This window comes from Equus caballus, chromosome 15 (assembly GCF_041296265.1).
Source record: "Equus caballus isolate H_3958 breed thoroughbred chromosome 15, TB-T2T, whole genome shotgun sequence".
Lineage (NCBI taxonomy): Eukaryota > Metazoa > Chordata > Mammalia > Perissodactyla > Equidae > Equus > Equus caballus.
In genome coordinates this window covers 13,591,225-13,606,952 of record NC_091698.1, presented here as the reverse complement: position 1 = coordinate 13,606,952, position 15,728 = coordinate 13,591,225, and the positions used below count along the sequence as shown (strand labels likewise).

Here is a 15,728-nt window from a genome sequence, read left to right as displayed (position 1 = left end):
ATCTGTATATCTTCCTTGGAAAAATGCCTGTTCATATCCTCTGCCCACTTATTGATTGGGTCATTTATTCTTTCATAGTTCAGTTGTGTGAGCTCTTTATATATTATGGAGATTAATCCCTTAACATATATATGATTTGCAAATATTTTCTCTCAGTTCCTGGGTTGTTTTTTCATTTTGATCTTGGTTTCTTTTGCCTTCCAGATGCTCTTTAGTCTGATGAAGTCGTGGCCACTTGTTTATTGTTTCTTTTGTTTCCCTTGTCTGAGTGGACACTATGTTTGTAAAGATCCTTTTAAGGCTGATGACAAAGAGTGTACTGCCTATATTTTCTTCCAGAAGTTTTATAATTTCTGGTCGTACATTCAAGTCTTAGATCCATTTTGGGTCTATTTTTGTCTATGGAGAATGATAATGGTCTACTTTCATTATTTTAGATGTGGCTCCTTAGTTTTCTCAGCACCACTTATTGAAGAGGCTTTCCTTACTCCATTCTATGTTCTTGGTTCCTTTATTTTTTATTTATTTATTTGTTTTTGAGGAAAATTAGCCCTGAGCTAAAGTCTGCTGTCAATTCTCCTCTTTTTGCTGAGGAAGAATGGCCCTGAGCTAACATCTGTGCCTATCCTCCTCTACTTTATATGTGGGATGCCTACCACAGCATGGCATGCCAAGCAGTGCCATGTGCACACCCAGGATCCAAACTGGCCAACCCTGGGCCACCAAAGAGGAATGAGCAAAGTTAACCACGGCGCTAGCAGGCCAGTCCCTCTTGCTTCCTTTATTGAGGATTAGCTGTCCATATATGTGTGGTTTTTTTCAGGGCTTTCAGTTCTGTTCCATTTACCTGTGTGCCTGTTTTTGTACTGGTACCATGCTGTTATGATTACTATAGCTTTGTAATATGTTTTGAAATCAGGGATTGCGATGCCATCAGTTTTCTTCCTGTTTCTCAGGACTGCTTTGGCTATTCTGGGTCTTTTGTTGCCCCATACAATTTTTAAGATTCTTTGTTCTATTTCTGTGAAGATTTTCATTGGGATTTTGATTGGGATTGCATTGAATCTGTGGATTGCTTTAGGTAGTATGGCCATTTTAGCTATGTTTATCCTTCCAATCCAAGTTCATGGACTATGTTTCCATTTCTTTATGTCATCATCAATTTCTTCCAGTAATGTCTTATAGTTTTCATTGTATAGGTCTTTTACCTCCTTGATTAAATTTATTCCTAGATATTTTATTCTTTTTGTTGCAATTGTAAATGGGATTGTATTCTTCAATTCTCTGTTAGTTCATTATTAGAGTATAGAAATGCAACTGATCTTTGTAAGTTTGTATTGTACCCTGCAACTTTGCCGTAATTTTTTATTATTTCTAATAGACTTGCATCTCTTCTCTATTCTTTTTTTTTAATTTTTATTCAGTTAATGATGAGTTACAATCTTGTGAAATTTCAGTTATACATTATCGTTTGTCACTCGTTTTGTAGGTGCACCCCTTGACCATTTGTGCCCAACCCCCCCCATCTTTCCCCTGGTAGCCACTAATCTGTTCTCTTGTCTACATTTTTAAATTCCTCGTATGGGTGGAGTCATAGAGAGATTGTCCTTCTATAACTGGCTTATTTCACTTAACATAATTCCCTCAAGTTCCATCCATGTTGTTGCAAATGGGACGATTTTGTTCTTTTTTATAGCTGAGTAATATTCCATTGTATATATACACACCACATCTTCTTATCCAATCATCTGTTGATGGGCACTTAGGTTGCTTCCAAGTCTTGGCTATTGTAAATAGGCTGCAATAAACATTGGGGTGCATAGGACTTTTGGAATTACTGACTTCAAGCTCTTTGGGTAGATACCCAGTAGTGGGATAGCTGGGGGTTATGGTAGTTCTATTTTTAATTTTTTGAGGAATCTCCATACTGTTTTCCATAGTGGCTGCACCAGTTTGCATTCCCACCAGCAGTGTATGAGGGTTCCTTTTTCTCCACAGCCTCTCCAACATTTGTTACTATCAGTTTTAGATATTTTTGTCATTCTAATAGGTGTAAGGTGATATCTTAGTGTAGTTTTGATTTGCATTTCTCTGATGATCAGCGATGATGAACATCTTTCATGTGCCTATTGGCCATCCATATATCTTCTTTGGAGAAATGTCTGTTCATGTCTTCAGCCCATTTTTTGACCAGGTTGTTTGATTTTTTGTTGTTGAGTTGTGTGAGTTCTTTATATATTATGGATATTAAGCCTTTGTCAGATATATGACTTGCAAATATTTTTTCCCAGTTATTGGGTTGTTTTTTTGTTTCAATCCTGTTTTCATTTGCCTTGAAGAAGCTCTTTAGTCTGATGAAGTCCCATTTGTTTAATCTTTCTATTGTTTCCCTTCTCTGAGAAGACATGGTGTCTGAAAAGATCCTTTTAATACTGATATCAAAGAGTGTATTGCCTACGTTTTCTTCTAGAAGTCTTATGGTTTCAGGTCTCACCTTTAGGTCTTTGATCCATTTTGAGTTTATTTTTGTGAATGGTGAGAAAGAATGGTCAATTTTCATTCTTTTACATATGGCTTTCCAGTTTTCCCAGCACCATTTGTTGAAAAGACTTTCCTTTCTCCATTGTATGCCCTCAGCTCCTTTGTCGAAGATTAGCTGCCCATAGATGTGTGGTTTTATTTCTGAGCTTTCAATTCTGCTCCATTGATCTGTGCACCTGGTTTTGTACCAGTACCACGCTGTTTTGATTACTGTAGCTCTGTAGTATGTTTTGAAGTCAGGGATTGTGATGCCTCCCATTTTCCTCTTTTTTCTCAGGATTGCTTTAGCAATTTGGGGTCTTTTGTTGCCCCATATGAATTTTAGGATTCTTTGTTCTAATTCTGTAAAGAATGTCATTGGGATTCTGATTTGGATATCATTGAATCTATAAATTGCTTTAGGCAGAACAGACATTTTAACTATGTTTATTCTTCCAATCCATGTACATGGAATGTCTTTCCGTCTCCTTATGTCATCATCCAATTCTCTCAGAAAGGCCTTTTAATTTTCATTGTATAGGTCTTTCACTTCCTTAGTTAAATTCACCACGACGTATTGTATTCTTTTTGTAGCGATTGTGAATGGTATTGTGTTCTTGGGTTCTTTTTCCTGTTAGTTTGTTATTAGAATATAGAAATGCTACTGATTTATGCAAATTACTGTTATATGCTGAAACTTTGCTGTAGTTATTGATTACTTCTGAGAGTTTTCCAATGGATTCTTTGGGGGTTTCTATATATAAGATCATGTCATCTGCAACAAGCGAGAGTTTCAATTCTTCCCTCCCTATTTGGATTCCTCTTATTCCTTTTTCTTGCCTGATTGCTCTGGCCAGGACCTCCAGTACTATGTTGAATAAGAGTGGTAATAGAGGGCATCCTTGTCTCGTTCCTGATTTGAGGGGGATGGCACTCAGTTTTTGCCCATTGAGTATGATGTTGGCTATGGGTTTGTCGTATATGGCCTCTATTATGTTGAGGTCGTTCCCTTCTATGCCCATTTTGTTCAGAGTTTTTATCATGAACGACTGTTGAATCTTGTCAGATGCTTTCTGTGTATCTATTGAGATGATCGTGTGGTGTTTATTCCTCAGTTTGTAGATGTGGTGTATCACGTTGGTTGATTTGTGGATGTTGAACCATCCCTGTGTCCCTGGTATGAATCCCAGTTGATCCTGATGTATGATCCTTTTGATGAACTGCAGAATTCTGGTTGCCAAAGTTTTTTTTAGAATTTTTGCATCGATGTTCATCAGCAATATTGGCCTGTAGTTCTCTTTTTCGTGGTGTCCTTGTCAGGCTTTGGTATCAGCGTGATGTTGGCCTCGTAGAATGTCTTAGGAAGTGTTCCATCCTCCATAATTTTTTGGAATAGCTTGAAAAGCATAGGTATTAAATCCTCTCTGAAAGTTTGGTGGAATTCCCCAGGAAAGCCATCTGGTCCTGGGGTTTTATTCTTTGGGATGTTTTTGATTGCTGTTTCAATCTCTTTCCTTGTGATTGGTCTGTTCAAATTGTCTGCTTCTTCTTGAGTGAGCTTTGGGAGATTGTAGGAGTCCAAGAATTCATCCATTTCCTCTAGGTTATCCATTTTGTTGGCATATACTTTTTCATAGTCGTCTCTTATAATCTGTTGTATTTCTTTGGAGTCTATTGTTATTTCTCCTCTTTAATTTTTGATTTTGTTTATTTGAGCTTTCTCCCTTTTTTCTTTGTAAGTCTGGCTAGGGGTTTGTCAATTTTATTTATCTTCTCAGAGAACCATCTCTTTGTTTCATTGATCCTTTCTACTGCCTTTTTCGTTTCAATAGCATTTGTTTCTGCTCTGATTTTTATTATTTCTCTCCTTCTGCTGACTTTGGGCTGTGTTTGTTCTTCCTCTAATTCGATTAGGTGTAATTTAAAATTGCATATTTGGGATTTTTCTTGTCTGTTAAGATGTGTCTGTATTGAGATGAATTTTCCTCTTAATACAGCTTTTGCTGTATCCCATATGAGTTGGCATGGTATGTTATCATTTCCATTTGTCTCCAGGTATTTTTTGATTTCTTGTTTAATTTCTTCAATGATCCATTGCTTGTTCAGTACCATATTGTTTAGTCTCCACATCCTTGTGCCTTTCTCAGGTTTTTTCTTGTAATAAATTTCTAGCCTTATAACATTATGATTGGAGAAGATGCTTGTCATTATTTCAGTTTTTTAAAATTTGTAGAGGCTTGCCTTGTTTCCCCACGTATGATCTATCCTTGAGAATGTCCCACACGCACTTGAGAAGAATGCGTATTCTGCTGTTTTTGCATGAAGTGTTCTGTATATGTCTATTAAGTCCAATTGCTTTAGTTTTTCATTAAGCTCCACTATTTCCCTGTTGATTTTCTGTCTGGATGATCTGTCCATTGATGTGAGTGGGGTGTTGAGGTCCCCTACTATTATTGTGTTTTTTTTTAACATCTTCCTTTAGGTCTGTTAATAGTTGCTTTATGAACTTTGGTGCTCCTGTGTTGGATGGGTAGATATTTATAAGCATTATTTCTTCTTGATGAAGTGTCCCTTTGATCATTATATATTGCCCTTCTGTGTCTCTCTTTACCTGCCTTATTTTGAAATCCGTTTTGTCTGATATAAGTACTGCAACACCTGCTTTCTTTTGCTTGCTATTAGCTTGAAGTATTGTCTTCCATCCCTTCACTCTGAGCTTGTGTTTGTCCTTGGGTCTGAGGTGTGTTTCCTGGAGGCAACAAATTGTTGGATCTTGTTCTTTAATCCACTTTGCCACTCAGTGTCTTTTTATTGGAGAGTTCAATCCGTTTACATTGAGGGTGATTATTGATGCATGTGGACTTAATGCTGTCATATCTGGTTTCCCTGCATTACCTTTGTTTCTGGTCCTGTGTGTTTTAGCCTACCCATTGACTTCTGCAATTTCTTATGCTGGGTTTCTTAGATTTTTCCTTATTTATATTTCGTGGCTCTGTTCTGTTTTTTAGTTTAGTGGCTACCCTCAAATTTGTATTTAGAGTCTCATGTATAATATAGTCTATTCTCTGGTGGTCTCTTACTTACTTGGCCTAGACTGATTTAGTCCCTTTCCTCTTCCCCTCCTATATTATTATTTTCATCTCTTATTCCAACTTGTGTTATGAGTTTGTAGTCAGAGTGATAAGATCGTCTTTACTTTGGTGGTTTCCTTACCTTTATCCTAATGCTATAGTTGAATATTTGCTATCGTATTCTGGTTCTATCTATCTGTCTCCCTACTCTGTGGCTTGTGACCTCTTTCTCACTTTTTTTTCTTTTTTCAGGTATGAGAGCCTTCTTAAGGATTTCTTGTAGTGGAGGACTTTTGGTTACAAATTCCCTTAACTTTTGTTAGGAAAAGATTTAATTTCTCCCTCACATCTGAAAGATATTTTTGCTGGATAGAGCATTCTTGGCTGAAGATTTTTATCTTTTAAAGTTTTGAACATGTCACTCCATGCTCTCCTACCTTGTAAGATTTCTGTACAGAAATCTGCTGTAAGTCGGATAGGAGTTCTTTTGTAGGTTATTTTCTTCTGTCTTGCTGCCCTGAGTATTCTTTCTTTGTCTTTCATTTTTGCCATTTTTATTACTATATGCCTTGCAGTAGGTCTTTCTACATTGACAAATCTAGGAGATCTGAAAACTTCCTCCACACACATTTCTCCCTCAATCCCTAGATTTGGGAAGTTCTCTTCTATAATTTCATTAAGCACACTTTCTGCTCCATTTTCCTTTTCCATGCCCTCAGGAATTCCGATGATTCTTAAATTCATTCTCCTCATTGAATCTGATATCTCTCTGATATTTTCCTCATTCTTTTTAATCCTTAGTTCTCTTTCTTCCTCTGTCTGGAGCCATTCAGCCTATCTATCTTCGATTATGCTAATTTGCTCCTCTATGGTGTCTACATGGGCATTCAGGGAATCCGTATTCTGTTTTGTCTGATCCATCGTATTTTTCATCTCTAGTATTTCTGATTGATTCTTCTTTATAGTTTCAATCTCTTTTGTGAAGTAACTCCAGAAGTCATTGACTTGTTTCTCTTTCTTTCCCTCTACCTCGTTGAGCTTTTTGATGATAGCTACTCTGAGCTCATTTTCACTTAGTTTACCTATTTCCAAGTCCTCAGGACTTAATTCTGTGTTTTTATTGTTTTCCTTCTGTTCTGGAGCTTTTATAAATTGCTGGATGTTAGAGGAGCAGTTTTTGCACATGATGGTAGTATTCGTTTGCAGTTACAGCCTGTCACCACTAGATGGGGGTTGAGAGCCGCACATTCTGAGCTCTCCGCCTTCAGGCAAGATGGCGGCAACCAGTGCAGGTTGGGGAGGAGGGGCCCTTTCTCTCACGCACCGATCTGGATTCTGACCAGCTCTCATTCTCTCGTGTCTCGGTGCCTTGGCTTGATGGGGTCCCCATGCACAGAAGCTTTGCCCTGTCAGTGGGTTTCCACTGTACCAGCGGCTGGAGTCCTGGACGATCCCCGGTTGTGCGGCCCCTTCCCCACTCCTTCCCTCACCTGCAGCAGCGATCCCAGTCTCTAGAGGAGGGAACGAAGTTCTCTCCTACCCCGTTCCAGCTCCTCCAAGGCCGTCTGCAGCCTCTCCGTCCTCCGTGGTCTTGTTTCTGTAGTTCTCTGATGGTCTGGCATTAGGATTATTGGCTGAAGTTCAGTTTTTCCAATCCTTTGTTGTAGTTTGGAGTGGAGAGAGTCCCAGGTCAGCTCACCCCGCCATTTCGCTCTGCCCCTCTCCCTGTCTTCTCTTTTCTTGATCATTTCCTTCCTTCTGCTTGCTTTTGGTTTTTTTGCTCTTCTTTTATATCTTTTTAAGGTGAACAATTAGGTATTTATTTAAAATGATTTTTTCTAATATAGGTGTTACAGCTATAAATTTTCCTCTGCATCCTCGTTTACTTGTTATCAGTTGTGGGATGTTGTTTTTGTTTCATTCATTCCGATTATTTTTAGTTTCCATCGTGATTTCTTCTTTGACATATGGGCAGTTTAGAAGCAGGTAGTTTAATTTCCAAACTTTGAGATTTTCCCACATTTCTTTCTGTTGATTTTTAATTCACTTATATTGTGATAGGAGAACTTGACATTATTTCGGTTCTTTTAAATATATTGAGTGATTTATAGCCTAGCATATGGTCTGTGCCTCTATTCTATACGTGACACCATTCCAATTGGCAGATAAGATTGTTCATATTCATTTTTTAATCTAGTTTTTCTCTCCATTATTGGGAATACAGTGTGACAGTTAAAAAATTATTGACTCAGCTATAATTTCATTCATTCTGGCTGCTCTGTAAATACACTTTTGCTCTTTAATCACACACCCATCCTTGGGTTATTTTGTGGTGGAGTATCTCCTTGGCTCCTGCATCACTCAGAGCTTCTCCAGTGCCTGGTGCCAGCAGCTCACACTAATCAGCAGCTTCCATGTGTGTCTCCCATTGAGCAGTTTTGCAGTTAAGTATCTCTGGTGAGATGTCCCGTGGACAGCTTTACGCAGCACCCTAGGGGGTGGGCTTCTTGAAGATCCATTCTCACAGCCTACGTGCACTGTCCTTTCAGTAAGTGAATGCCTCGCCCTCTCCCACAAGGTCTGCATCTCATTCCTGTCAAGTGGATCTTCCATGGGCCCTCAATCTCAGCCCTGTTTAGTGTTCCTTATATGTCTAGTCTTATATTCTGTAGCGTTCTGTTTACTTACTTGCTAATCTCTCATTATTCTAATTTGCTTATTAAGTATTAATTAATAGTCATTTATGTTAACAGTTTCCTGTTCAAATTACTGTGAGGTTTCTCTATCTTCATTGGACCCAGCCTGAGAATGGCATATTAAAGACCCCAGCCATTGTTGACAATTTGTTTATATCTTCTTTAATTCTGTCAGACTTTCTTCATGTATTTTGTTGCTCAGTTGTCAAATATGTTTATGTTTATAATTGTTAAATATTTATGTAAGTTGCCCTTTTCCTCCTTATAAAATATTCCTTTTTGTCTCTAGTGACGTTTTTGACATCAAAGAGTATTTTGCCTGATATTGATATAGCCACTTCAGCTATTTTGTTACTATTTGCATGGTGTAATTTACTATGATTTTACTTTGAACCTGTTTGTCTATTTGAATCTAAAGTGTGTCTCTTGTAAACAGCATACAGTTGTATATTGTTGTGTTTCGAGATTGACAATCTTTGTTTTTTTTTCGCCTGAGCATAATTGGCCCTGAGCTAACATCTGTTGGCAGTCTTCCTCTTTTTGCCTGAGGAAGATTGTTGCTGAGCTAACATCTGTGCCAATCTTGCTCTGCTTTAGTGGGATGCGGCTGCAGTGTGGCCTGATGAGGGCTGATAGGTCCCACCTGAGATCAGAACCTGCAAACCCTGGGTGACGGAAGCAGAGCACATGAACTTAGCCACTATGCCAAAGAGCTGGCCCCAACCATCTCAGCTTTCAATTGGAGTCCTTCATACATTTCAAATTTAATTCAATTATCGATATTGTTTACTTTATAACTCCCATTTTGCTGTTTCCTATGTTTTATGTGCTTTTGTGCCTTTTTTACTGCTTTTTTATATTAAATATATTTTTTCCAGAGGAACGTTTTACTGGTTCTCTTAATATCCTGAATTATTTTCTTAGTAGTTATTCAGGGGAAGACAATATACATCTTAACATAATACTCTTAAGATTAATATTAATTAACTTCCAGTAAGGTTTAGAAACTGTTTCAATATAGCTCCATTCCTCCCTGCCTTTGTCCCATTTTCGTATATATATTACATCTTTATATAGGTCCAACAATACAGTTTTATCATTGTTTTGTGCAATCATCTTTACAATCAGTTAAAAGAAAGAGAAAAATACATTTTCAATGTTATCTGGCCTCCATTGTTTCTGAAGAGAAGTCAGCTTCAGTTGCTTGTGGTTCCCTTGTACATAATGAGTCCTCTTTCTCTTGCTTCTTGCAAGATTTTCTACTTGCCTTTGGCCTTCAGTAGCTTGACTATGATGTGTTTATATGTGAATTTCCTTTTGTTTATCCTACTTGAAGTTTGTTGACCTTCTTGCATTTCTAGATTGGTTTTTCCTCATTTGGGGAAATGGGCCATTATTTCTTCAAAGAACTTTTCTGCCCTTTTCTCTACTCTCCTTCAAAGTAACTATTATACTCCTGGAACTTGAGTCATGTGTGTTCTTGCTATGCTTGACTGTTTTCCCAGCAGGTTGTGACATTCTGTTAATTTTTATTCCTTTTATCTTTGTTTCTTCAGACTGGAAATCTCCATTGACCTATCAGCAGGGTCACAAAATCTTCCTTCTGACGACTCAATTTGCTGTTGAGCTTGTCTTTGGAACTTTTCATTTCAGATATTCAACACTTTATGTCTTGAATTTCTGTTATGTTCTTTTTAAAAAGTAATCTCTCTTTATTGATTCTCTATTTGATGAGCCATTGTAGACATTATTTTCGTTTGTCAAATATGGTTTCATTTAGATCTTTGAATATGTTTATAATAGCTCTTTTTAAGTATTTTTTTCCTGAGTCCAATATCTTCACCTCCCCCAGAAACAGTTTCTGTTGACTTTTCCCCATGTATGGTTCACACTTTCCCATTTCTTTGCAGGTCTCATTTTTTATTGTTGACAACTGGACATTTTAGATAATGTTGCACCAACTCTGGATTTAGATCCCCTACTTCTCCCGGAATTGATATTGTTGCTTTTGTGTACCGACTTGACTAATTCTGTAATCTGTCTCCTTTGCAACATGGAGAGGCTGATGTCTCTGACCAGTTTATTATTATTTTTTTAATTATTTTTTTCTCTTCTAAGCCTGGCTTCATAGAGTCACTTCTGGGTCACCATAGCTTAGTGGTCAGCTGATGAATGGCCAGATGTTGCCATTCTACCCCTTGACAATGGATCTGAGTGTTGGTTGGGAAACACATTAAAATTCCCAGCTTTTAGCAGACAAAGAGAAACACCATATGATTTCACTCATAAATGGAAGATAAACTAACAGACAAAGAGAACAATTTGGTGTTACCAGAGGCAAAGGGTGTTGGGGGTAAGGCACAAGGGGTGAAGGGGCACATTAATATAGTGACAGACATATAATAATGTACAACTGACATTTCACAATGATATAAATTATTATGACCTCAAGAAAATAAAAAAAATAAATCCTTGACTTTTTACTTTCTGCAGGGCCTTCTCCTGTCACCTCTTTGCATACTCAAGACCTCATATTCAGCCAGAGATGAACAGATGGCTAGGGTTCTCACAACTTTATGCATAAACCCAACCTTCCAGACCACCACGAATATGTCAAATCTTATTAAGAGCTTCTCTGGCTTTCTCATTTCCAGAATTGTCTTGATTAACCTCTGGTTAGTCTCATGATACTGCACCCTCAGACCGTCTGTGTTAGCTATCCATCCCCAATTGTTTGCACTGAGGTTCATATTCCTTTTGCACAGCACCTCCAGGCATGGGGTTTTTCCATACTCCATTCTAACTCATGGCAGTCTCCTAGAGCTCAAAGGTGCTGGTTTTCATACCTTGTTCAGCTCTGGCAAAACAAAGCCAGAGGGAGATGGGAGCATCCCTAGGCTAAAACTCTGGACACTCTCATCATCCCTTCCTGGAGTTCAGTAGTTTTGCTTGAATAAATGCTTCTTGATTCATTTATGTGTTTGCTCAATTTTCATAGTGTGAAAGTAATTGTTTTAATAATTTTATGCAGTTTCATCATTGCTTTTTGGGGAAAATTGCCAAGTTACTCATTACACCATTCTGAGGGTCCCACTCAGTTATCTTTTTACTAATTTAAAAAATAAGAAAAAAATATACTTACACACATTTTTATCATGTTGAGAACATTTTATGAGAGTCCAGAATGGGTAAGCTGGGTGTCCAGGAATTCCTCTGCTCAGAGACTCCAGCAAGTCTTCCCAGTGGCTCATCTGAGGGCACAAATGGTTTCACAGACCGGGGCAAAAAATGACACTATTTTAAAACAAAATTTCAGATCAATCCTCGATTTTGATACCTTTTCATTTGAAAACCGAATTTTCTCCCCTTCACAAATTATCGCAATGAATAATACCACTTATTAGTCATTCATGTTTTCCCTTAATCTCTTTTTTAATACCTATTGTGATGTAACATGGAAGACATAAAGTTCAAAAGGGGATCCAGTACTCGATTACTGCAATGTGTGAAACGGTTTTAACATATTATACTGTAGTGATTGCGTTTATTGAGAATTATTTTAGTAACTAGATGGGGAAGTAGCCAATGTTCCTTTTGAGAAATATTCTAAAGAAAAACTAATTTGGTTGAAAAAATTCTAAATAAAGAATTTGTAATGTTGATTGTCCATAGGTCTACAATAAATGTGTAATTACTTATGATTTGGTAACAGTCAAGAAAAGTAAAGTTGTTTACATTTGTATTGCCAGAGTTAAATGCAAATAGACAATATTAACTTTGGTTAAAAAAAAAAAAAACTCCTAAAACACAGATAGCAATGCTAAGAACACAAGAAATTAGCAAGTGAAAGGGATTTAAGAAGAACTGAGTTAGAGACTGAATGATGTTCACTCTCAAGAAGTCCACCCATTTTATTGAGCAAAAATGTCTTCGCCCTCTGTAATGGGTTGAATTGTGTCCCCCCTCCCCCCATAAAGGATATGTTGCCCTCCTAACTCCTAGCTCCTCAGAGTGGGACCTTATTTGGAGACATGGTCTTTGCAGAGGTTCAGTTTAAATGTGGTCACAAGAGTGGGCCCCAATCCAATATGACTGGTGTCCTTATAAGAAGGGGAAATTTGGATGTGTATGCACATAAGGAGAGTGCCAGGTGAAGATGTAGGCAAAGATCAAGGGGGTGTATCTACAAGCCCAGGAACACCAAAGATTGCCAGCAAACCACCAGAAACTAGGAGAAAGACCTGGAACAGGTTCTCACTCACAGCGTCAGAAGGAACCAAATCTGCTTAAACCATGATCTTGGACTTCCAGCCTCTAGTGCTGTAAGAGAATAAATCTGTGTTGTTGCAGCCACCCAGTTTGCGGTGCTTTGTTATGGCAGCCTGAACAAGCAAATACACGCTCATTCTCTCACTCATACAGTGGGGGTTAAAAATAAAAAACAACCCCAGCAGAGTAAACAGCAGCAGCAGCAGCCTCCTGAAGGTTTACAGCATAGAGAGATGGTGGAAGAATGAGTGCCTAGGCTCTCTTCAGCTGGAAACAACCCCATTCTTCTTCAGAGAGCTGCTCCTACCACTGATCAAGAGCCACAGCCCTGTGGTTTCAGTAAAAGCTGCCAATCACTTTCCCTCTCATCTCCAGGTGACAGATGATCTGCATCTTGCTTTGCCATCCAATTAGAGCTTGGAAAAGGGATTGAGTTCCTCCCTAGAGGAGACATCAGAGTCTAGAGCTGTTGGCTGCCGTGTCTTCCTTACTGTGAAGGAAGCTGATCTGTCGTGTGAAGGAACAGAGTCAACATACAGAAGGAAGAGGACTTGAGTAGGAGACCAGGAGAGAAGCTGATGGTGTGTGAGAACCTGGTCTCAGCCATCCTCAAAGCTCAGCTGCACACAACCTTTCCAGATGTGTCCTGTCCTGCTTGTGGTTTGTTCATATGAGCACTTGCATTCCTCTAAGCTAGTTTAGTTGTGTTTCTGTTCTTGCAAGTAAACAACTCCACGTTAATATACCACTGGAAAATTAAGTGGATTTTAGTATTCCTATATGCCAAAAGTGTGGTTTGGGTGTCTTGAGCAGGTGCCTAAATTGATATCACAGATTTAAAAAGGGTTTGAAAACCATAAGCGTTATCATCTTAAAGTTGTACTCAATGCATGTTTTCATTAGATCAAATTATATAGTGATGTAATTCAGAGTTACTGTTGCATGGGGAGTCAGGTATTAGTAATTCTGATGACATAACTTTATCTCTCTATATAAATTTTTTACAAGTTATTTCTTTAAATCTTGCCCTGTGTCTTTCTAACAAGTCGCACTGACATTGAATCAGAAGGAATATTGAGTTGCAATTTTAAATATCACTCATCTTCAGCCAGGGACTCACTGAACTGTGACAGACGGTATCTGGGCATTATAAATTCACCTCTAGACTCTTCCAACAGGGCTTGTTTTTCTGCCACAAGCTTGTACCTCCTCCAATTAAACCTGCTACTGCCACAACATTAATCTTTTTAAACCTCATTCAATCATCTATGTGTTCATTCATTTGCTCAGTAATTCACATGTCAAGTTTTTATTGTGTGCCTATGTGTGACCATTACTCTGATTGGTGTTGGGAATGTTTAGATTCAAGGAATATAGCACCAGCCCTCAGGAGTTTCCAGTCAGCACACAGTTCATGCCAATTCTTGACTTGAAAATGGTCCATACCTCCAAAGGCTCATAGGATAGTGTCAGAATGCCTTGGCTGACCAAAGTGTCCCTTAGCTGGAGTTGAAAGTGCAGCTAACTCAAAAACTGAGAAGTCAGCTGGTGACCAGGAAGGTAATCTGAAGCATTCAGATAAGTTGCCAAAACTCATGGAGGTATCAGGAACTAGAGCACGAAACTTCATCACAGCCAAATGTCGGCCAGGGAAAGTATGTAGCTGTTAACCCCTCCTGTGTGAATCAGCCCATGCAGCTGAGCCCTGGCTTATAATACAGGCTTAAATGTGGACTTCTGGGTTGACTTCAGACAGGAAGGTTGAAAATACAATCGTTTGCCACCCTTGGAAAGTGAAAAAAAAAAAGGCTTAATGACTTATTCTTTGCTTCATTAATTCATTCATAAAATCATCAAATATTATACTCCAGTCATGGTGCTGGGTTCATAGAGTCTAGGACAGTAGTGACCTGGGGAGTATGGAGCTTGCACCGTCTCTGGCAAGATGAGTGTTGGACCAACAGCTATAATCATGGTGAAGGATTACAAGAGCTACTCCCCTCATCTCCCAGTCAAGAAATGGCGGCCCCATCTATGCCATTACTCAAATCAAAAATGGAGGCATTGCCCTTGACACCTCCTGTGATCAACATTAGCTATGTGCCCCAATACCCGGTTTCCCTCCACTGTTTTCCACAGAGAATAACTCTACTTTTCCCTCCCCTTGACCAAATGATCCTTGCCAATGAGCTGTGAGTAGAGGTGACAGGTGTCACCATTGTGTGGAAGCATTTACAAGTCAGTGCATGATTGTCTGTATTCTTTTAATCCTAATTCAGCAAGCAACCACATTCCAAGTGCAGCGTCTCCATCAACCTGGGTCTTTGAGTGGGGACAATGTGGAACAAAGTCCCTGCTGAATTTCCATGGACATGGAGCATGGAGGGGGACTTAATCTAAGTTGTTCTAAGCCATTAAGATTTTGGTGCTGTGTGTCACACAGTATAACCCGCTCATACTGAAGGATGTACTTCACTGTCTCTCAGCATCATGCAATACATCAGCAGTTCCTGTTGACTAATTCAAGATAAGTCCTGGATCTATCCACTTCTCATCATCTCTTTACAGTCATCCCAGCCCAAGCCACAAGCCATCTTTTGCCTGGACCATTGCAATATCCCCTCTTTGGTCTCCTTGTTTCTACTTTTGGCCACTTAAATAGACATTAGAGTGATGCTTTTAAAACTCAACTCAAATCAAATCATGTCAGTCTTCATTCTGAAACCCTACAATAGCTTGCTGTTAAACCTAGCAGAAAATGTAAACTGCTGCCATGGGTACAAGACCCTACATGGTCTTCCTCCCGCCTGCCTGTCCTAACTCGTCTCCGGTCACATTGCCTTTGTTCATTACACTTCAAAAACGCCAGCCTTCATTTCCTTTCCCAAGGTTCCAAGATGTCCCCTCTGCCCGGAATGTTCTTGCTTTGACCTTCACTCACCTGGCTCCTTTGCTTCAATGTCACCTCTTCAGAGAGATCTTTCCTGACCAGAAAACCAAAGGAGCTTTCTAGTGCGTGTTATTTTCATTTTCCACATAACACTCATCACCATCTGATGTTTCTCTTGCTTACATGTTTGGTTGTTTTCAGTCTATCCCCATGAGAAGGCCAGCTCTTTTAAAGCAGGGGCCTTGCCTTCCTTTTTTTGAATATCTCCCTAGAGCTTAAGGA

The 15,728-nt window shown here is 38.9% G+C and overlaps 1 long non-coding RNA gene across 4 annotated transcripts in view; it reads left to right on the top strand.

Annotated features, from left to right (window-relative positions):
- LOC138917625 (uncharacterized) overlaps nucleotides 1-15,728 on the top strand; it is a 36,300-nt gene that overhangs the window by 10,577 nt on the left and 9,995 nt on the right. Inside the window, exon 4 of one of the 4 annotated variants that reach the window (XR_011425858.1) lies at nucleotides 12,932-13,813. The exons of 2 other annotated variants lie outside the window; for them this stretch is intronic. This is a non-coding gene — a long non-coding RNA (uncharacterized lncRNA). Of the gene's footprint in view, nucleotides 1-12,931; nucleotides 13,814-15,728 lie in introns of those variants that run through there. One more of the 4 variants, XR_011425855.1, reaches the window with a different exon arrangement.